The sequence below is a fragment of the Marmota marmota genome, unplaced genomic scaffold, assembly GCF_001458135.2.
Source record: "Marmota marmota marmota unplaced genomic scaffold, marMar, whole genome shotgun sequence".
Taxonomy (NCBI): Eukaryota; Metazoa; Chordata; class Mammalia; order Rodentia; family Sciuridae; genus Marmota; species Marmota marmota.
In genome coordinates this window covers 948812-969531 of record NW_026000249.1, presented here as the reverse complement: position 1 = coordinate 969531, position 20720 = coordinate 948812, and the positions used below count along the sequence as shown (strand labels likewise).

Genomic DNA, 20720 nt, shown 5'->3' with positions numbered 1-20720 from the left:
TTTTTTTTTTTTTTTTTTTTTTTTTTTTTTGGTGCTGGGGATCAAACCCAGGGCCTTGTATGTGTGAGGCAACTGAGCTATATCCCCAGCCCTCTGCTTTAATTCTATCTGAGGCAAATCCAGTTCTTTCTCTATGATGTCTCAAAGCTACCACCCTCTTTCTTTATCCTTCTATTATGTAAGATTGTGCCTCTTAACCTATCATTGAAATTGTGCTATCCTAAACATAAATAACTTTTTGCAAATTTCTTTTTACCCTGTTTCCTATACTTATATTTTGCATAGCATATGATATATAAAATATATTAAAATATATTAAATATATATAAAATATATTAAATATAAGGAAAATTATAACAGTGTTTTATACATTATAGAATGACTTTACTTTCAATTGCATTGCAGTTAAATTTTATTAAAGTATTAAGAGAGGGGCTGGGGTTGTGGCTCAGTAGTAGAGCACTTGCCTGCAATATGTGAGGCACTGGGTTCAATCTTCAGCACCACATAAAAATAAATAAATAAAAATAAATGTATTGTGTTCATTTAAAACTAAAAAAAAATTTTAAAAAGTACTAAGAGAGTATTTATAATCTACCTACAAGTGTCTATGTAAATATTGCATGCTGGGAAAGAATCTTGGCAGTTCTTTAACCTATTCAAAAATTATATTCAGGGGCTGGGATTGTGGCTTAGTGGTATAGAGCATTCACCTAGCTTGGGCGGGACCCGTGTTCTATCCTCAGAACCACATAAAAATAAAGGCATTGTGTTGTGTCCATCTACACCTAAAAAATAAATATTAAAAATTATATTAATGATCATTTGGCTACAGTTATAAACTCTGTGATGTCCAGAAATTATTTTGCCTCATGGACACTGAGGGTGGCACCAATAAGAATTACAACATGCCAGCATGGTGGTGCATGCCTGTAATCCCAGCAACTCAGGTAACTGAGGCAGGAGGATCAAAAGTTTGAGGCCAGCCTCAGCAATTTAGCAAGGTCCTAAGCAATTTAAGACCCTGTCTCAATGAAAAGGGCTGGGGATGCTCTGTGCTAAGTGCCAAATAAATAAATAAACAAAAATACAACACAATTCTTCTGGAAACTGCTCTGGAAGAAAGAGTAGCCTCTTCTATAAAACCAGGACCTCAAAAAGCAAATGATGTGGCCAATGTGAGCTTCTAAGCAAAAGTTACAAGGGCAAAGCCCCCAGCTGCAGCCTTCCACTGGCAATGGAGCTGCTTCTCAAAAGGACATCTCTTTGAGGTGAATAAAAGGAAGTGTGGCCAAGGAGTTCCTTTTTTAGTGTTGCTTAAACCTGGAGAGGCTAGCTGGTGGGTATTAAAGTATTTGTCAAATTCTACCTCAATGGGAGAGATTACTCCCACTCATTGCAAAGGTGCAATATGTCCAGTCAATTCAATCTGTTCTCCCTGCACCTTGGAGGCTTCTTCCAGGTGCTGATATTGTGTTGAAGAAGAAAGAAACCTTTTTTCCTCTAATTTGTTACCTTCAGCAACTGGGACCTTACAAAATTAACTTGATGAAAAGCTAAAGAAAAAGGTTATTTTATACATATGTTGGGAGCCTCACAGAAATGAAGTGAAAACTCCAAAAGGGGGTAGACCCAGAGGCTCATGTATCATTTTAATAAAAAGTGCAATCAATTTGTGGAGAAATGACAAGACAAAGGGAAATCATTTTGGACTTGTTAGGAGCAGCAATAGTGGGAAAGTAAATATATGAGGAAAACTAATGTAAGTCAAAGGTTATTTCAGTAAAGTTTGTTTTGTTTATTTGTTTGTTTTGGTTTTTGGTACTAGAATTGAAGTTAAGGGCCCTTTATCACTGAACTACAGCCCCAGCCCTTTTTATTTATTTCTTAAAATTTGAGACTGGGTCTCACTAAGTTGCTTAGAGCCTTGCAAAATTGCTGAGGCTGGCTTTGAACTTGCGATCCTCCTGTCTCAGTTTACTGAGTTGCTGGGATTACATGAGTACACCCTGCACCAGCTAATTTCAGTAAAGTTTGTGTATGTGGATTTAATTCAGTGCAATCTCCAGTGATAAAAATTATCTCCTTGCCGGGCATGATGGCATTTGCCTATAATCTCAGCAGCTAAGGAGGCTGAGAAGAGGATCCTGAGCCTCGGCAAAAAGCGCTAAGCAATTCAGACCCTGTCTCTAAACAAAACAAAAAATAGGACTGGGGATGGGGCTCAGTGGTTGAGTGCCCCTGAATCCAAACCCCAGTAACCGCCCCCCTCAAAAAAAGTTATCTCCTCTACCTGGTACAGGAGAACTGAAGAGGGACAAATGGTAGAAAGCTTTTTGTTTTCTTTTGTCTTGTTTTGGTTTTGCATGTTGCTATTTCTCAATTTCCTTCAGCTCAAAATGATCCTTCTGAAACCATAGTTTGAGATGAAACTAGATTCTCTGCTTCACCAATTTCTCTCTCTGGGTTCTTGCCTCACAAATGTGAAGAATAAAATCCAAGGACAATAGTGAAGCCAAGAGTGAACTGAGTAGGATTTATTTATGTGAGAAAAAAAGAGATGGAACTCCCACAAAGCCAGAGGGAACTGATGGCGAGTTTTGCACCTAAATGGGAGCTTCCATCTCTTCTGGGTTAGGGGCACTGATCAAAATCCATGCTGAACAGGTATTGGGAAAGTATTAAGGCTACTGGTTAAAATCTATGTTAAACAGATATTGAAAAAGTACCAAGACTATTGGCTAGGCCCATGAACTTCTAATTGGCTGTCTCTTTAATGTTTTGAGTTTGAACTTTCTGTAATTTCCATTTAGGTCCACCCCCACTTCCATTTTTCCACTGCTCTAGGACAAAGGAGTTGGCTAGAATGTTTGGAATGCTTCTAGGGGTCATTTTCATGGAGTGGTCTTTACATTTGAAAAAAAAAAAAAACAACTTTAACTAGGGATGCATTACATTTAAAAGGCCTTAATTGGGACACATTAGCTATACTATCTTATTCATTTATACCAATGTAACATATTTCAGGGTGACATTCTGATCCTCTTTGGTGAGGATATGATTGAAAAAGGGAGAAGTGGACACAATGTGGATGTCAATTTGCTCATTATAAAATGGTGCTCTATTACCTCTCTGAATTGTTTTTGGCACAGCATTCATAATAGTATGCCCATATAAGTCCAGCCTACTTTACTATTAAATGTGTACACTCTGCCCAGATCCATGTGCTTGTTGAGACACAAACAATGCATTTAATTGCCATCTGTTTTTGAAAAAAAAAATTAAGGCAAATCATTATTGACATTTTATTTAATTCAAGGGTGAACATACGTGGGTGTTATACAGCTACTTCATTTCTGTATTCCTTCTGTATGGTTCAGGGATAGGGGCAGGTAGGTATCACTACATCAGTATGTTGACATGTGACCAGAGCCTTTTCACTAAGTGGTCCCTCCAGACAGCAGCTGAAATCTTCAGCCTGATGGGGTCATGACTCAGTGGAAAATATGCTCTCTCCACCATTGTCCAACTTGCAGGGAAGATATTTGAAATGCACGAATAAGGGTACGCACCAGAACATTGTGGAATAAAAAACAACAGGGGAAACCCACATCAATACTTTAAAGTCTATATCTCTATAAATCCTTTTTTCAAGGGACTACATCAGTGATTATCAACTGAGTAGGATGTGGTGGCAATTCTACCCCCAAGGAACATTTGGCAAAGTCTGGAGACATTTTTGATCAGCACAAATGGAATTTGGTTAATGCTAGAGGCATTCCGTGGGTAGAAGCCAGGAATGCTCCCAACCATCCTCTAATGCAAAGGACAGCTCTAAAGAGCTCTCAAAAGCACTGAGATGGAGAAATTCTGCTTTATATGACCATGCACCACAGGCCCTGTGTGTAACCAACACTTGCCTCCTGACCACGGTTCCAACAACAAACCACCACTGGCAAGGCACCAGCAGATATTTAGAAAAATACCACACCAGATATTTAGAAAAAGACCAAACCCTTCAACCAATTCGTAAGTCTTCAGTGTTTGTTTTTCTTTTTCTTTTTTTAATTGGTTCTTTTTAGTTAGGTGTTTTTAAACAGCCACATTGAATCATGAGCAAAGATATTTCAGCTGTACTTTTTTATTAGACTCCTTGACAGTGGAATTTTCATGGAAAAAAGAGTCATCAGTGATGAGTGGACACAGACTTTCAGGTATAAATCATCTCCCCCTCTCTATATATTTGAGGGCTAATTGGGAAAGTTTTCATCCTCCTTTCCCCTGCTCCAAGCTTCTTTTGGTTTCTGTCAATATTTCTTTTGGTTTCCTTTGGATTAATTTGAGTTTAGGGAACATCCCCTGAGGTATTAAGAGACCCAGTCCTTTGAATGTTGATCCTTGAATGGATCATTAAAGAACCATTAAGAGCTCACAGAGGTGTCCCTTTGCAGAACAGTCAGCATTTTCACCTATTGAGAGTAGCCCTGTGAATCCTTTGTTTTGACTTTGGGGAGAAAGCAGCATATTTTTGTAACTGAAAAGCAAAACCACCTGGTATTTCCTAGTTCCTGAGTCTCCAATTTCCCAACTGTTTTCCAAATGTGAGGAATGGTGTTGGGATACTGGAGGTGTTCCTGCACCCTGTGCTTCTTGAAATGGAGCAGGAAGGGCAGAAAATGCATGAAGAAGTAAAGGTTTCTTACTAGAGATGGAAATTGAAATGGGGATAATTTATAAAACAAAACAAAACCAAAAAAAAAAAAAAGAAGGTGGGCTGGGAGCAGTGGCACACACCTGCAAACTTGGGAGGCAAGTTGGAGATCACAAATTGGAAGTCAGTACCAACAATTTAGCAAAAATCCTGTCTCAAAAAATAAAAAGGCCAGGCACAGTGGTGCATGAATCCTAGTGACAACTCAGTGAGACCCTGCCTTTAAATAAAAGAAAATAGGGCTGGGGATGTGGCTCAGTGGTCGAATACAAATACCCCTGAGTTCAATCCCCAGTACCAAAATAAAAATAAAAAGAGCTGGGGTTGTAGTTCAGTGGTAAAGTGCCTCTGGGTTCAACCCCCAGTACCAAAAAATAAAAAATAGTTGGGTTGATTACAGACAAGGGTCAACCTCCTATTTGTTCCAGGCAAGACTTTTTATACTCACTGTTATTTTTTAATATATTGTTGTTCTCAAACAAGTCCTAACAGTTTTCCAGACCTCTGCGGGTATAAAGCAATACTATACAGTAGAAATATAATGCAAGCTACATATATAATTAAAAATTTTCAGGTGGCAATATTTAAGAAAGAAAAAGTAAATCAATGTAACTATAATAATATTTTAAAAATCAACTCAATCTTCCAAAGTTGTTATTTCAATAAGTCATCAATATTCTAAAATTTATTCATGAGATATTTTTTATTTATACTATGTTTTTTGAACTCTGGGTAACTTCACATTTATAAAATTTCTCAATTAAGACACTATATTTCAAATGATTAGTAGTGGGGCTGGTGGTTACTCTATAAGCACAATCTAGCCTCTTCCTATTTCTTCAATTCCATCTGTTTCTTCACTCTGCCCTCTAAAATTCATAATCACCCCTTGATTAATTTCTTTCAATTCCTTTGCCCCAAGTTTCCCTCTTCTTTCTCTCTGTACAAGTTCTCTTCCTGGAATACTCCCTCTCCATCATCCTCTTTCACTCTATCAGGTTAATTCCCACTATACTCCACAAAAGTTGATTCCTCTGGGGGGAAAAATAGTTAAAGAGGAAAAACTTTTCCACTACCCTCTTATGTTCAGTGACTGAGGGTTGCAAATTTAAACCAAAAAAATAGATTACCAAGAGAAAACAGAGAGAATATTCCCCCATGAAAATAATCAAATGGGAAAAAATGAACTGTAAAGAAGTAAAATTGATTTGTATATATATTTGGCTGCTAATATAAAAGACTGGTCTAGAGGTAAATACAGTAGACAAAATAGCAAATAAATGATTTATTTATGAACATAATTTTCTGCCCTCTGAAATATCACAAATGTTAACAAAATAAAAAAGTAAGCCTCAAAGAGAGTAAAGATACCTCTCAGAAATGGTTAAAAAAAAAGTGAAATTCTGTATAAAGAGTCTAAGCTAATAAGAAAAACAGCAAAACTCTGGTTACAACTTGAATAGACAATCTAGAGAAAAGGAAATGAAAATGTTTTACAACCACATAAGCTATCAAATATATAAATTGACAAACACCATATGATTTGTTCCCTTTCTCCAAATAAAAGAACTTTAAAAAAAACAACAACTGTTTTTTAGCGTGCATGGTGGCACATGCCTATAATCCCAGAGGCTCAGGAGGCTGAGACAAGAAGACCACAAGTTCAAAGCCAACCTTAACAATTTAGCAAGGCCCTAAGCATTAGCAAGATCCTGTATAAATAAATGAATAAATACAAAGGGCTGGGGATGTGGCTCAGTGGTTAACAGCCCCTGGGTTCAATGCCCGATGCCAAAAAATAAAAAGCTGTTTAATGCTAGCATAATTTACTAAGATAATCTCATGTCCTACTGATTGAAATAGAAATTTGGAAAAACCTCCTGTAAAGCTATTTGAATAATTTGGAAAAATGTTTTAACTCAGCATTCCCACTTGGACTCCATCTAAAAGAAATAATCACAAACGCACATCTAATTTATATGCCAAGATATTTAAAATATTGTGCTAGATAGGATTGCATTTGGCTGCATGTAACAGAAACCCTACCAAGATGGATTAAGCAGATAGGGGGAGAAGTTATTTTTCCCAGGCAACAAGAAACCAGTTGTTTGAGAAAGTCATCCATGTAGCTTTTTGCTCTGCTTTCCTTAGGGTGGGACTTTGTCTCCATGCTCTAAAGTTCCTGGCTGAGAGAAAGGAGAAGTGTGAAAAGCAAATTGTTTCTCCTTGGGAGGCTTTGCCTGATTTATCTATCTATCTATCTATCTATCTATCTATCTATCTATCTATCTATCTATCTATCTATTTATGGTAGCACTGGTGATAGAACCCAGAGCCTTGCACAAGCAAGCACTCTACCACTGGTCCTGAGGCTTTGTCTTTTAATTCAGAAAATGATGATGAGTCAGGAATTTCCTCCCTGTGTCTCATTGCCCAACTAGGCTACATGGTTCTTCCTTCATTTGAAGAAGACCAGAGCAGAAAATATTTCAAAAGTGGCTGGACATGAAATGCAAACCTGTAACCTGTAACCAGTGACTAGGGAGGCTGAGTCAGGAGGACCATGATCAGGGTCATCCTTGGTACATAAGGAGTTCCTGTCTCCAAATAAAAATTAAAAATAATTGAGAGTGCAGTTCAGTGGTAAAGCACCCCTGATACCACATCTCTGGTACCACAATATATATGAATGAATGAATGAATGAATGAATGAATGAAGCATTTTGCTGTTGCAGATGAAATGAGGTTCCATTAATCAAAAGTGAGAATGGATACAAGATGTGTGATTCTAAGAGTTCTTGCAGACACAAGATGCACTGCCCAAATCCCCTGCCAGGGAAGGACTTGCTGTCCCACTCCTGGCATGGGGTCTACAGACATCTCCATCCCATAGCACAGGGGCTATACAACTGTGATATATAACCACTTCAGCCAATGTCCCCTTTTTCCCTGAGTTGCCCTCATATGGTACTTGAGAGAAGCAGGGATATAGAAGTTCAACCATTTTCATCCAATATGGAGAAACTCTAATGTACAATACTTGATCCAGAGTTCCCCTTCAGATTGTCTAAGGATTTGCTGGCCAAATGGAAGTTCAGCTTCTCTCTCTCTCCAATCCTGCTTCTGTCCTTTTTCTTCATAGTTGTGGATCCCTCATAAACATCTTCACCCAAATTTCTTCTCAGCATCTGGTTTCAAAGAGCCCAACCTGCAATAATATAGCATTATTTACAATAGGAAATGCACAGAAATAGGAAAAATGATTTAATATATTATGGTATGAGGAACTACTATGGCCATTGAAATGAAGATTTGCACAAAGTTTTTTTTTCAGTACTGAGAATTGAACCCAGGGGCACTTACCCACTCAGCTATATATCCAGCCCCCCCTTTTAAAATTTTTTTTAGTTGTAGATATACACAATATCTTTATTTTTATTTATTTATTTTTTATGTGGTGCTGAGGATAGAACCCAGAGCCTCATGAGTGCAAGGTAAGCACTCTACCACTGAGCTACAACCCCAGCTCTGTAGCCCTTTTTATTTTATTTCATTTATTTTGGTACTGGAGACTGAACCCAGGAATGCTTAACCACGGAGCCACATCCCTAGCCATTTTTAATATTTTATTTAGATACAGGGTCTCTCTGAGTTGCTTAGTGCCTCACTAAGTTGCTGAAGCTAGCCTTAAACTTGTGATCCTCCTGTCTTAATATATATGATTAAATATATATGATTGCTGAGATTAAAGGCATGCACCACCACAACCAGCTACATGAAGTTTTAATGATACAAAATATTAATTTAAAAAGACAAGCTAGAAGTTGTTGCATAAGTATATAACAGAATATTATTTAGCAATATGTTACAACATGGATAAAGCTCAAAAACAGTTTGCCTTTTGTGGCCTTACTACCTTAGTCTCCTGAGCCACTGTGATTATGATATGTAATATTTTCCAATAAAATTGTTAGCAATTCCAAAACAATCACACTTAAAGACTATATATCAAGATATATACACTTAACATATACACAACCAGTTGAATTTTATCTTTATCTACTTATATGTATCTTCCATGTGTATCAAATTGTTTTTAATGGTGAATTTTTCTGATAAATTTTTTTAAAGAGAGAGAGAGAGAGAGAGAGAGAGAGAGAGAGAGAGAAGAGAAAGAGAGAATTTTAAATTTATTTTTTAGTTTTCGGCGGACACAACATCTTTGTTTGTATGTGGTGCTGAGGATCGAACCCGGGCCGCGCGCATGGCAGGCGAGCGCGCTACCGCTTGAGCCACATCCCCAGCCCCCTGATAAATTTTTAATATCTACATTTTATTTAATGAGCATTTATTACTTGAAGTAATAAACTTATATACTGAGGGGCAGGGGTTGTGACTTAGTTGTAGGGTGCTCGCCTAGCATGGATGAGGCACTGGGTTCAATCCTCAGCACCACATAAAAATAAATAAATAAAGTCATTTTGTCTATCTATAACTAAAAATAATATTTAAAAAAAAAAAACCTTGCTGGGCACAGTGGTGCATGGCTGTAATCTCAGCATTTGGGGAGGCTGAGACAGGAGAATCATGAGTTCAAAGCAAGCCTCAACAAATGTGAGGTGCTAAGCAACTCATTGAGACCGGGTCTGTAAATGAAATACAAAATAGGGCTGGGGATGTGGTTTAATGGTCAATACCCCTGGGTTTAATCCCTGATACCAAAAGAAAAAAAAAAACCTTATAAACTGAAAAAAATACCTTTCTGGAAAGATGATATATAGTTCCTCTTCTGCAGAGAATCAAGACTATAATAAGCACATGTTACATTATACAGTAATTGCTTATGAGAGATAACATTTTCATATGAATAATTGACTCTTTGGGTGAATAAAGTCAGGTGTGTGTGTGTGTTTCAAGTGAATAGTGAGAGAAGTTTCAGATCCCAAGAGGAAGACCAGAGTCCCTGCTCCCAGAAACAAGGGGAGCTATGTTTCCTTGGGTCATAATGATTCTGTCATTATGAGTTGATAGAACCATTTGAAGTGGAACTCTTTTTGTTTCTTGAGAATCAGGGGTGAGTTCATCCATGCATTCTTTCAGAGGAGTGACCTTTCAAGGTTCAAGTAATACTTTAGCATTAAGTATGAGTGATTTCAGTCAGGGTCAAAGAACAGAAAGTGATTACAATTGAGTACAACACACCACAGTTAACAAAAAGCTGATTATTGCTAAACTGGTTTACAAGTTTAGTTAAAATATATTCTTTCCAGTGTCACACAAAGGATTCTCATCATTTCAAGTTTGTTTAATCAGCTCTCACCAAGGCCCCAAACCTGACACTGACTGTGGATTGCTCTCTTGTCACAATGTAATCCTATACTCAACTTTGTCCAGGTAGCATTTCTAACATCTTGGTTAAACAGCACTTTCAAAGTGAGCAATTTTTGCTTCCAAAATTAATTTATATTTTAATGTTTTTTAAAATATTAATGTTCAGGGAAAAGGTGCAACATAATATATTACATGAACACCACACTGCTTCTCCCAGTGTCTATAAAATTGTATCCTACAAAATCAGAATTTATAACATGAATTTATTATGATTTTAATCATACAATTATGACTAATTGGAGAAAATTATATATATTTTAATAAGATATCTTGTTTTTATTTTACTTTTTTTTTCTTTTTATTTTTTGGTACTAGGGATTGAACTCAGGAGTACTCAACCACTGAGCCACATCCCAGCCCTATTTTGTATTTTATTTAGAGACAAGGTCTTACTGAGTTGCTTAGTATCTGCCACTGCTGAGGCTGGCTTTGAACTCATGATCCTCCAGTCTCAACCTCTGGAGCTGTTGGTATTACTGGTGTGTGCCACCATGCCCAGCTTAAGATATCTTCTTTTTTTTAAAAAAAATGTATTTTATGTGACTAGTGCTCTTTTGTTATTACAAATGGAAAACAAAGTTCTTTTTGTATTGAACCCAGAGTACTTTATCATTGAGCTACATCCCTGGCCCCCCTTTTAATTTTTATTTTGAGGCAGGATTTCACTAAGTTGCTGAGGCTGGCCTCCAACTTGTGATCCTCCTTCTTTAGCCTCCTGAGTCACTGAGTTTACAGGTATGTACCACCACACCTTACCTGAACAATAAGTTCCTCCAACAAGTAGAAGATAGAAAATGAGCTTTGCTAGAGAGCATCCTAATTAGCTTTCAATTATCTAAAAAAAAAAAAATTAGGTCAACTTTCTGACAATCAACTCAGGTTATTGTCCTCTGAGGTTCATTTTGAAACACCTTTTAATTTTTTATGCATGCTCATTATAAGAATATTATAAACTTGCTGTTTTAGGCTAAATTGTAACCCTATCACAAAATTATTACCAATATTAACTTTTTGGGGTAGCATCTGACAGAATGTTTTCAATATATACACAAATATAAAAGAAAGATTTATTCATCAAATGTTTGTTGAGTGTCTCTTAAGAGCCAGGGTTATTTCTAGAGCATGGTACCATATTTGTTACTCTGCCAACTCAGCATTAGCTCTCATTTGAATGTACTTCATGCAAAATTATGACAGATTGTACTTTCTAAATTCACCCTACATGCTGCTTCTTCTCCTTCTTCTTGTGCTGGAGTTGGAACCCAGAACCTTGCTTATTTATTCTGGTCAAGTGCTCTACCACTGAGCTACCTCACCAGCCCCACATTATATACTTTTGGAACCTTTCTGTGTCCCATAAAGAGGGAGAATCTATGCCCATTTGGCTTGAACTTGGGTGAAGTTTGATGGCTGCCTCAATCCAGCAGATGTGACACTATATGAATGACACTAAATTCCAAGAGAGAATAAAAGGTGATATTACTTCTGCCTAGCCATCTCTTGGGACTCTGGCCATTGGAACACAGCCAGCATGTTGTGAGAAAGCCCAAACCACAAGGAGAGGATGCGGGTAGCTATTCCAGCTGATAGCCCAGCTGAGGTCTCAGGCATCAGCCAGCATCAACTGTCAGTGCCTGATGAGCAAATTGTCAGATGACTCCAGTATCTAGCCTTCAAGCCACAGTAGCTTATGACAAATACAGAAGAGGCAGCTGTACCCACTGAACCCTCCCAATATCACAGATTTGTGAGCAAAATGCATGTGGCTTTTTTTAAGTCATTAAGTAGCCAGATGGATTGTTACACAGCAGTGGCAACACTTATTTTAAAAATTAAAGCCAATTTCTTATTTTCAGAGCTTCATATGATTACAAAGTTGCTTTCCAAATAAAAACATCCTTTATTCATATAATAGTATGTGTAAACCTGGCATACTGATGCACACTTGTAATCCCAGAGACTTGGGAGGCTGAGACAGGAGGATAGGAAGCTTGAGGCCAGTCTGGGAACCTAGTGAGACCCTGTCTCAAAATAAAAATAATAAAAAGTTCTGGGAATGTAGATCAGTGGTAGAACACTTCCCTAGTATGTGCAAGGTTCTGGGTTCCTTCCCCAGCACCACAAAAAGGAAAGAAAAAAAGAAGGAAGGAAGGAAGGAAGGAAGGGAGGGAGGGAAAAAGAAAGAAAAAGAGAAAATTATATCTCAAATGTTTCAAATGCTTTGGTAAAATCAATTGCTACAAATTCAATGACTGAAAAGGAAAGATCACTGAGCATAGTAAATCCACTGAGAGTTCTGTCAAAAAGAAGTTCTAAGATAATACTTTGAAATATTTAAATTATGACAAAAGTGATAGAGTAAATATGAATTTTGAAGGTGAGAGCCTTACTGGAGCCTGATTTTGTTTTTGTCGCATACACATTCCAAACAGATCCCCAAAACACTTGGTCAACTAATATACCATTCTTCATAGTACAGTAACCTTTATTGATAAATTTTACCTGTTAAAACTTAAGGGATCTTTAAATCTAAAAATTTCCCTTGAGCTTTCTGAAAACCAAATAATCCTACTGCAGTCAGAAGACGCTGTCCTAAGTAGAGCTTTGCTTCAAAATCATTATTGTCAGATGAACAGATACAATGGCAGCTTGAAGCATGAATTTACTATGTAGCCATTGCCAATATAATTACTACCTAAAAATGGTACGTAGAAAGAAGTTGAAAGGCAATGTTTTTGTATCAAGTGCTGCAAATTTTTAAAGCACCATTGCCCTTCTAATATCAATTATAGTCACTAATTACATGTGTATATTACCTATCACCTTCCCAGCTAATAATATGAATAATACTAATTGCTGAAGTTTGTATAGTAGTTTAGTATCCCATTGTTTCATTTAATCCCCATAACAAAACAAAGAGGACATCCCTATTTTCATCACTTTATAGATGAAGAAAGCAAGTCCAAGCGAATTAAGTTTTGAGGCCTAGACTGCAAGAACTTGAACCCAAGTACTGTCACAGCTTGAACCCTTTAAAAATGGGAACTTGGGAATTCTATCTGTCCTCTTTGGTTTGCAATTTGCATTATGTTAAACCTCATCACACAAGCCAGGCATGATGGCTCATGGTGGCTGAGACTGGAGGATCAAGAGTTCAAAGGCAGCCTCAGTCAACTCAGTGAGGCCCTATCTTTAAATAAATACAAAATAGGGCTGGGGGGGGCTAGGGTTGTGGCTCAGTGGTAGAGCTCTTGCTTAGCACATGTGAGGCCCTGAGTTCGATTCTCAGCACTACCTAAAAATAAATAAATAAATAAATAAATTAAATTAAATAAAGGTATTGTGTCCAACTACCACTGAAAAATAAATATTAAAAAAAAAAAAACAGGGCTGGGGATGTGGATCAGTGATTGAATGCTCTGAGTTCAATCCCTGGTACCCTAAAACAAAACAAAACAACTCATCACACAGAACAGTGGTCAGCAACTTTTTTTTTCTGTAAAGGGTCAAATGGTAAATAAACATTTTCAGCTTCTACAACCACTGAACTCCATTGTAGCCACAAAAATTGTCAAGGAAAATATGCAAATAAATGGGTGTGGCTGTGTTCTAAGAAACCTTTATTTACAAACACAGGCAGAGGGCCAGAGATTTCCAATCTCTGACAAAAAAGGATGAGTAAAACGTAGAAGTATGTCCTGTCTGTTTCTGTCCTTTTCACCACATTCATTCCCTCCCCCATAAGAAATTATTGTAGCTGGGTGCTATGGTTGTAATTCCAGAGATTGGGAGGCTGAGGCAGGAGGGTGGCAAATTGGAAGCCAACCTCAGCAATTTAGTGAGACTGTGTCTTCAAATAAAAATAAAAAATGGCCAGGAGGGCTGGGGTTCTAGCTTAGTGGTGGAGCACTTGCCTAGAACATGCGAGGCACTGGGTTCGATCTTCAGCACCACATAAAAGTAAGTAAATTTTAAAAATTGGGGGCTGGGGATGTGGCTCAAATGGTAGCGCACTCACCTGGCATTGCGGCCCGGGTTGGATCCTCAGCACCACATACAAAGATGTGTCCGCCAAAAAAACTAAAAAAAATAAATATTAAAATTCTCTCTCTCTCTCTCTCTCTCTCTCTCTCAAAAAAGAGTTAAAAAGTTAATAAATAAATAAATAAATAAATAAATAAATAAATAAAAATGGCCAGGTACATAGCTGAGTGGTAGAGCATCCCTGGGTTCATTCCTCTGTACTGGAAAAATTAAAAAAGAAGAAAAAAAAATAATGTGTTATTAAACGAGCTCCACTCCAGTAAATCTGAAAGTCCTTATGCAGACACTTTAAATATCTTTGCAGTTGTTTACATACAATTTTATTTAAAATCTCTATAAGTTACATGTCATAGAAAGACATTAGTATCAGTGTGCAGGTGTTCAGCAGTGTTACAAAAAAATAAAATAAAAATAAAATGATACAAAGACCAAAATACTTGTTTTGAAGGTTACTATTCTGTGTTCATGATACTTTTAGCATATTACATTCTGCAATTTTGTTTTGCCTGAATTCTCTACCCAGTACACTCACATCTCATCCTACTTCCATTTCCCCAACAAAGTAGAATCCGAAAATTGAAGTCAAGGGGGTGAGGGTATAGCACTGCAGTAGAGTGCTTGCCTAGCATGCACGAGGCCCTGGGTTCCATTCCCAGAACCACAAAAAGAAAAAAAAAAAAGTTAAGAAGAACAGATAAGTTATAGCATTTGCTATACACACCAGACTCATTTTTGCTGTTGAGATGGCTTTGTCACCAAGCAGAGGAAATTTTTTTTTTTTTTTTTTTGCAGAGAGAAGAGGCAGGATGGGAGACTGGGGTGGGGGCGCAGCCAGAACTGTGATGTCACAGATTGCTTTGTCTCTTGGGAAACTCATCCATCAAACCATCACCTCTGATTCTATGCAGGGTCACTAGGGAAAGAGGCAGCATGCCCCAGTTGGGCATTCTGAAGTGTTAGTATGTAGGGGAGCTGGTGGTGTGAAGGCGATTCATCTTGTTTCAAAGGCCCAGTGGCGTGCTGCCCAACACAGACACAAGCGCAGCGCGGCTCCTTAGAAATAATGACTCCAAGGCAAACAGCCCTCCTTGCGAAATGCAGAACTGTGCCATCTGCTTGTCTCCTTTGTGATTTATTCGTTTGGGGGTTTAAAATGACGTAATAAAGAGGTAAGTCTTCTTTTTAAAAACTGAAAGAGAAAGGGGGAATTCCAGATTGCTTATAGCATATTGGAAATATCTGTAAGGTACTTGTCTTAAATTAGAAGCGGATTTGAGTTTGTAAGGTGTGAATATGCTTTTGAAATTGGAACTGTGAATCCTGTCCTGGGAAGATAAGGTAAACTTTATATCCTTTTAAAAAAAGTCATGCCTTACAACTAAGCTAACATTTACCTTTTTAAAAATTTAATATTTTAAAGACATGATTTTTAAAAATGAATCTTTGTAAAAATAGCAATCCTCAGTATCTTTGACAGTTCAAGTGGAGACACATTTCCATATTAGCTTTTCCACTTTTTCTTGCTGTCTGCAGCTTATTTCCAGTTTGGGGATGAATTTAAAAACAAACAGCTGCAATACATTGTCAAGGGCTCTTAAAAATAAAGTGCTAGGTAAATTGGGGGAGCTTCCAGCTGATTGCGACATAATTTGCTTGAAATCTTTGTGTTCTGGGGCGGGGGTAGTATTAAAGGGTTGTAAAACTCAAATGAAGTTCCAAGCTGAGGGCTCCCCTTTTGGTCCCTGGGAACAAGGGGTCTGGAGGACACAGGAGCAAGCCAATCACACCTGGATGTTGGTCGCGGCCTGCCTATTCCCGCGATGCGCATTGGTGATGCAGTCGATGAGGAGTCCAGAGGGCTGGGTTCGAGACCTCTCTGAGGATTGGCCTGACAGGAATTAACACAGCAAGCACAGCCCTTGCGCCCTCCCCTCTTCGCTCCCCAGGAGAGGCGCTTCTGCAGAAGTCATTTGGTGTGTGCCGGTTTTCCTGGTGAGAGGATTAAAGAATAGGAGAGTGCTTTGTGAGAAAAATCCTGGGAGAGGTTGCTGGGGAGAAAGCAAACAGAGGCAAGGACGACTTCAGCTTTCCTAGTCCCCTCGGTCAAGTGGCTCTGAGAAGCCCAGTTGCCTGGCCTCGAGCAGCCGGGGTTTTCGGTCAGCCGTCGGAGAAACCGGTAAGGCGAATTTTTTCTCCTGCTCTGGGAAGCTACTGCGATTGCCTTTTGAAGTGCAGGGTCGGAAGCAAGGGAACTTGGTTAGCGATTCTGGGGACATCCTGCATTGTCTCTGCCTGGTGTATGGGAAGGGCGCTGTTTCCTGCACAAAGGGCCTGTAGCCATAGAACAATTTTACTTTCCCCAAACTTGATTAGCATCACTTCTGAGCAGTCGACCAAAATAAAATGCGTGCGCACGCGGAGGCGAGGCCCCATATTGGAATGCACTTATCTATAAGATGATCACATTTTCAAGCATTTCTATCTAAATTTGATTAGTTTGGAGGTACAACTCCATAGGGGTGGGAGAATAATCAGGCCTACTTGGAAAATTCCTAATCATTTGTTCCCTGTGGGAATGTATTTTACCATTGCGTGTTTCACCTGTTTTGCAAGTAGATCCTGAGGATCAGGATCACTGCTAACAATCCGAATAATCAAGAGTAAATTTGAGCCATGTGAGAGTAGGGGAGAGTGTTCCCATCAAAATGAGGGGAATGGAATCTGGAGTTAGTCGTGAAGAACTTTACATTCTCCATTTGTTACACAGAGAGTGTTCTCACTGGAAAAAAACGGAATTAGGAACTGGCCCCAGAGTCAGAATAGGTACCACAGATGTCCTCCAGCATTTTCAAAGAATCCGTTTGCTCACACAGCTCTATTTAGCAAATGTTGCTTCTTGTCCCCTGCTTCCATTCTGTTCCTCTTGGAATTGACTTTGGTATTCGTATGAAGATATAAATATACACTATTAATATGATTTCTGGATACTTTTATGTGTATGTACACACATATCCTTTTATTATGTCCTGGGAAACTTGAGCCTGAAGAGTTTAGAGATACATTAACTCAGCTGGAAGCAAACTATCTCTCAAGTAAGCTACACTCCTAGGGGCTGTGTTTAGAGTTGGGGATGCGTGGAGAACAGTGGCGGACATGGCTGTTGTTTCTGTGATGGACAAATCCGGAAGCCTCTCTCCTAGTAGCTAAAAACCAAATTCCTGAAAACCCTGCGTGCCCTTCCCCCACCCGCAGGACAGGGTGATAATCTTTCTTGTCCTTATTGCCTGAGATGGTTGTGATGCTGCCTCATTTAGGTGGTTCTCTACCCTTTTTTTTCATCATTAAAATAAAAATCAAACGCTTTCTCTGCAAAATTTCAATGGTAGATGTTTCCTTTGGAAACTTCATAGGTACCAAATAATACATTTATTACCATTCCAAAATGAAGTAAAATGATTCAACACGGATTAACCCAGGTTCACAACTTTGACTTCATTTAAAACTAGGTCCATGGGGTTTTTTTCTACTTGTTTCTGGAGTCTTAAGATGACCTGATTATTATAATATTTGAAAATTGAAAATGTCTGCCACTTAATTAAAACAAATCAGGATTTTTTTGAAAATGTATGACTACATACAACTATTTGAATACAATTTTTTGGATGCATATTGACATGAATGCCTGAAAAGTGTTGTTATTGTTGTTGTTTTAATGAACTAATTATTTGCCTAAGGTAATCCTTTTGCCAAAAAATGAAAGTCAATTCCCTTTCAATTTAGGCTTTTGTTCTTTATCTACTGAAAATGCTAATTCAACCAAATGGTATTATCTTTGCCTTTAGAAATTGTTTACACAATGCTGCCAGTTAATTTGGGGGCCCTGAGGGTGATATAGTAGTTAATCAATTTATCTGTGGCCTGTGTGGATGCCTGGGAGGTTTTCAGGTTTTGATCAATGTCATTCACTATTCTCTGCCCCATGTTCATTCCATTTTCAAAGACTTTAGCTTCATAATATTTGAGCCCAAGAGCATGGAGTTTATTAGAATTGATTTTCTTTCCAGGTTGATATTTTAAAATACTTTTTTTTTTCTGGTCGTTTTTTACAACTGCCTTCTGAGATTTTCATTCATCTGGCATGCATTATTGAGTGCCTGGGTGTCACCAGTATGGCCTACATTTGCTGTGAGAGAGAAGACTTTGCTTTGGTGGGGCTCAGTTGAGAAGTAGCCAAGGCTAGACCAACTTTTGCCATTCCAACAATTGTTTGCCTGTTCACTGTGGCTTAATTGCAAAGGTTCCTTCAATAACCGCCCCCCAAAAACCAAACAATAAAACGAACCCATTAATTCTTCTGAATTATTGATATATTAAAATATATTACTGGCTACTTAGAACCCAGGAGCTGGGGTAATCAATAGTCCTCTCACATTGCACAAGACCCTCTGTGTTTTCTTACTATTGCTGGGTATTTAAATAATTCAGAAGAAAGGTTTCTTTTGAATTAATCTGGCCATTGTACAAGTTGTAGAAGTACAGCTCAAAACCTTTCTGCAAGCTTAATCTTTACAGCTAGCAAATTACTATTCCTTCTCATTTGTTCTTTGATATATTAGTTTTCTTCTGTTGGATGGCTTTTACTAAATGTTTGATATATCACAATTATATATATTATTTATTTATATTTAAAACTGATAATAATGTCAATAAAAAAAGGGAACCATAAGAGAGAATTGAATGTTTCTTGAATTCCCATGTACCACACTGCCCAGGCTCCTTTACTCATGTTGCCTTATTCTTCTCAACAGTGTTGCGAAAAAGATTATGACCATTTTAAAGGATGAAGGAACTGAGGTTCTTGAGAATTTAAGAGTGAAATAATCTGGGTGTGTTGGTGCACACCTGTAATTCTGGTGGCTTGGGATGCTGAGGCAGGAGGGTTATGAGTTCAAAGCCAGCCTCAATTTAGTGAGGCCTAAGCAACTCAGTGAGACCTGTCTTTAAATAAAATACAAAAAAGGGCTGGGGATGTGGCTCAGTGGTTGAGGGCCCCCGAGTTCAATCCTTGGTACCAAAAATAAATAAATAAATAAAAAATAAGTAAATAAGTCATGCTATGTGACTGCTAAGGTAGCAAAAAAATCTGTCTCCTACTCTGCCAAACCACTTTTGAACCCACTTCTCTATTGTTCCCTTACCATCCGTGTCTTTCTTCCCAGAGTCCATATCAATTTGATAATTCTTTACAATTTATCTTTTTCAGTACCAGGGATTGAACCCAGGGGCACACTTAACCACTGAACTACATCCCCACATTCCCAGCCCTTCTTTTATATTTTATTTTGAGATAGGGTCTCACTAAGTTGCTCAGTGCCTCACCAAATTGCTGAGGCTGCCTTTGAACTCCAATCCTTCTGCCTCAGCCTCCAGAGCTGCTGGGATTACTGGCAAATGCCACTGTACCTGGCTGAGTATTTTATCTTATTCCAAGTACATTGCATTTAATCTTCAAACCAATCCTCTTAGATGGATATCATTATTGTTGTCATCCCATTTTTCAACTTATTAAAAAAAGAAGAAACTGAGGCAGAGAGAGGATATATGATTAACCCTAGCTGGCACAGTCTGCAAAGGATGAAAAGGAATTAGAAATTAAGTACTTTGACTTCAGGGTCTAGGGCTTTAATTCTTATACTCAACTGCCTTGCTGAACTACCAATTAAATTTTGTGGAGCTTTTGCTTTGAGAGTTATCTGTGCATTACCATGGTGGGTGCACAGGGATAGCAATTACTGTTATCAAGATGAACTGTGAATTTTTCTGAGGCAAATTGTTGTAGACTCCTAGCCATCAGGAGGGTGTGATACATGATAAAATATAACATTTATATTGAGCACTAGACTTGGCCTAGGGGCAAAATTAGAAAAAGAGCTTATTTCGTTGCTCCCTAAGAATTTATGTCCACGTTAAAAAAATATTGCAATCATAAAAAATAGATGATCAAAAATCAAATGGTTCCAGGGCCCCCTGGATAAATCTGAGGTCTTTTTTCTGTAAGGGAATGGGAAGAAGCAAGGCCATGAGAAGGTCAAGATGATAGGGTGCAGGAGCATTGTCTCCACTCATTGAATGAATGTGCTATGCAATTATGACATGCTTTAAAATCACAGCAGAGAGAAAACTGAACCCAAGGTCTTTTACTCTGCTATGTGAATATTTAAAGACTGTTGGGCTCAACATACTAGATAGAACCACCTTTAAATGCCCAAGGAATCTTAAAATTGTGGGTTTTTTGTTTTTTGTTTTTTTGTATCAGGGATTGAACTCAGGGTTCACTCTTCCACTTAGCAACAACCCTTTTTATTTTTCATTTTGAGACAGGGTCTCACTCAGTGGCTGAGGCTGGCCTAGAGTTTGTGATCCTCCTGCCTCAGCTTCTGGAATGGCTAGGATTATAGGCATGTGCCACTGTATTTGGCTGATGTGTGCATTTTTTAAGGTATATATTTTTAATGTGTGTGTGTGTGTGTGTGTGTGTGTGTATATATATATATATATATGTGTGTGTGTGTGT

The 20720-nt window shown here is 38.1% G+C and overlaps 1 protein-coding gene across 3 annotated transcripts in view; it reads left to right on the top strand.

The window, feature by feature from the left end:
- The window catches only part of Mid1 (midline 1), a 369304-nt gene that overhangs the window by 123360 nt on the left and 225224 nt on the right, over positions 1 to 20720 (top strand). The window contains exon 1 of one of the 3 annotated variants that reach the window (XM_048796510.1): positions 14990 to 15315. The exons of 1 other annotated variant lie outside the window; for it this stretch is intronic. The gene's annotated coding sequence lies outside the window, so the exon portion shown is untranslated. Of the gene's footprint in view, positions 1 to 14989; positions 15316 to 15648; positions 16323 to 20720 lie in introns of those variants that run through there. One more of the 3 variants, XM_048796512.1, reaches the window with a different exon arrangement.